Genomic DNA, 3,138 nt, shown 5'->3' with positions numbered 1-3,138 from the left:
AAAAAGGAAGATTACACAGGGCTTTGTAAATTGCTTCTATACACATGTGCATGGTTATTTAGGATCTGTAGACACTTAACACAAGAAGTGAGTAAGCACGGCACACACATACAGACACACACACATACAAGAGTCAAACATAACTGTGTGCTCTTCCGAGTCCCCTTTATGCCTAACATAAAGACTGGCAGAAAAGGGAGACTTTTAATTTGGCTTTCCCCCAAATTTAATGGGAAGAACTGTCAACACTTCTACAGATTAATGATTGTTTGCTGAATATGTATTCAAAACAAAAGTGTAACAATGACAGTTTGTGGTTTAAGGTGGTGTGACAGATATGGGCACATATCACAAGTATTAATTATGGTCTCATTAAAGCCACCATGCTAAAAGTAAAGGTACTTGCACATACCACATTCTTCCAATCACACCTACATTCATGTAGCACTTCTGTTCTATGCCTTGAAGTGTTTTCTAACTATTCCATCCAGACTCACACACTCATGGATGTAGCTTAATGAAAGCTACACTGTTCCTGAAAATGAAATACTTCCAACTAGCTGAACACCACCATTTTGACATGTTTACTATTGTACTGATTCAGTTAAACAAACTACAAATAAAAGATGGATGTAGTCTCTGGGTCTAAAAGTGAAGCTTATGCAGAAGTACAAGTGGCTTCTTTTGTTGCAAAAACACTGGAGGTTGTAAAGAAGTCTATGGAAAAGAAACCCTTGATTCCCTTCTTCCCTTCTAAACATTTTCTTTAGGAGATAATTCCCTCTGTCTGTAATTTTGCATCTTACTGAATGCAAAATGAAATGCATTTTATAATTTATAATCCTTTAAATACAATTGTATAGAAGCCACACTTATAAAATGCAGCTTCTGTACAGCAAAAGGAAAGGCCTTGTTCTGATGGAAGTAGTTTCCATCTCCAGTACACATACAACAATGACTGGACCCTACCTGAAAAGACCCACAAGTCAAGTCATCCCTAACAGGAGTCAAAGGTTGGACTGCTGCTAATCCATGTAACACTAGGAGGATAAACCTCAGGGCTGTGGCTTGCGAGCACGCCCCCCCCCCCCCCCCCCCCCCAATATCTTGAGGGAGGTTGTTCCACAAAAATGAGGCACGAAAAGAAAAAGCACGCTCTCCAGTACTTTTTTTTTTTCTGGCTCAATGACCTTTAAAAGGCCAGAATCCTGAGATCGGAGAGCACGGGATGGAAGATAAGGGTGCAAAAGATCAGAGAGGTTTGAAGGTGCCAAACCATTTAAAGCCTTGTAGGTGAGCAGCAGGACCTTAAAATCAAAATCTGCTCGAACCTGACAAAGTAGTTAATGAAGGGATTTCAATACAGGGGTAATGTGCTCAAATTTTACAGTTGTAGTTAAAATGCGAGCAGCTGCATTTTGCACCATCTGTAAACCTCTAAAACTTTTCTTTGGTAGCCCAGAAAGGAGAGCGTTACAATAATCGATATGTGAAGACCAGTGTTGGCCAAGTTACTTGAAAAAAGTAATCAGTAACTAATTACTGATTGCTTCCCCAAAAAAGTAATCCTGTTACTTTACTGATTACTTATTTTCAAAAGTAATTAATTACTTAGTTACTTAGTTACTTTTTAAAAACATGATTTACAACCTGAATAGGTGATAAAGTGATAGATCTTTCAGCCCAATTCTACTTTTTCTGCATAATCCATCATACAAAATGTAATCAAATGGAAAAGTCTCTTTTTAAAACTTGTTTTATTAGTTTTAATCTTTTAACTTTATGCATCAAGCAAAAATGTAATTATATGCAACATTCTCTGACTGGAAGAAATTTGTTTAATATTTAAACCTATTTTCTGCACATTCCAGCACATAAAATAATTTTTATGTGTGTTTACACTCACTCTTTCAAATAGATGCAAGTAAAACACAGCAGAAAACAAATAAAGTCAAAGACTAGCGGTCCTTTTGCTCTATTTTCACCTGTAAAGCAGGAGTGGGGTAGGCGGAGGTGTGCTCTGGTGCAGGTGTGCCGCAGCGGTCAGTGGAAGAATCCGCGAGTTTCTCTGTGAATTCCTCGCAAAAAAATCACGGTTTTAGTAACGCAGTATCGCAGCGTTCCTACGGGAACGTAACCGTTTTTGCAATAGTAATCCCTTACTTTACTCGTTACTTGAAAAAAGTAATCGGATTACAGTAACGCGTTACAAGTAACAAGTAACGCGTTACTGCCCATCTCTGGTGAAGACACAAATGCGTGAAGAAGAACCTCTGCAGTGTCGCTTGATAAAACTTGACTGATTTGATGTTCCTTAATGATAAAAGGCGGTCTTTGTTATCTTTTTTACATGAGAAAGACAGCACCATGTCGAACCACACACCCAAGCTTTTAACCTTGTCCCTGCAATTTATGACATAGTCATCAATTTTCAAGATGAAATTTTGGGACAAGTATTAAAATTTTTGTAGTCCAGTGACTATCAACTCTGTCTTATCAGTATTAAGAAGCAGGAAATGATCCGATAACCAGCCCCTAATTGCAGATGGACACAATTCTAATTTAGACACTTCAGCACAATTTCCAATGGTTAAAGGAACATAAAGCTGCAGGTCGTCAGCGTAACAATGAAAAGTTACATTAAAAGAACGTAAAAGAACACCAAGAGGCAGCAGATACAGAGCAATGGGCCAAGTACAGAGCCCTGAGGCACCCCATGCCCCACTGCACAGGTCTCAGAGAGATCATTTTTAAAATTAACAGTCTGAGATCTCCCGGACAAGTAAGATCTCAGCCATGATAAAACATTTCCTGTAACTCCAATAAAATGTTCAAGCCTATCCAATAAAATACAGTGATCCACAGTGTCAAACGCAGCACTTAGATCTAGTAGTACTAAAACTGAAGTGCGATTGTTGTCTGCAGTTTACCAACAGATCGTTTGCCACTTTGATTAAAGCTGTTTCTGTGGAGTGATTTGATCTACAAGCAGACTGAAATGGTTCAAACAGATTGTTTGTTGACAGATGCTCAGTGAGCTGCTTAAAAACAACTTTTTCAAAGACCTTAGACAAAAAAGACAGATGTGAGATGGGTCAATAGTTTGCAACCATGTCAACGTCTAGTCCAGGCTTTTTC

At 38.5% G+C, this 3,138-nt stretch overlaps 1 long non-coding RNA gene across 1 annotated transcript; it reads left to right on the top strand.

The window, feature by feature from the left end:
• Positions 1-616: 616 nt before the first annotated feature.
• LOC146517587 (uncharacterized) lies at positions 617-2,886 on the top strand. Its single transcript, XR_014874365.1, has 2 exons — positions 617-1,395; positions 2,784-2,886. It is a non-coding gene; the product is annotated as an uncharacterized LOC146517587 (long non-coding RNA).
• Positions 2,887-3,138: the final 252 nt, after the last annotated feature.

This window comes from Neolamprologus multifasciatus, chromosome 6, assembly GCF_963576455.1.
Source record: "Neolamprologus multifasciatus chromosome 6, fNeoMul1.2, whole genome shotgun sequence".
Classification (NCBI taxonomy): domain Eukaryota; kingdom Metazoa; phylum Chordata; class Actinopteri; order Cichliformes; family Cichlidae; genus Neolamprologus; species Neolamprologus multifasciatus.
The sequence above is the reverse complement of the archived record's forward strand: the minus strand, read 5'-3'. Positions and strand labels throughout refer to the sequence as shown.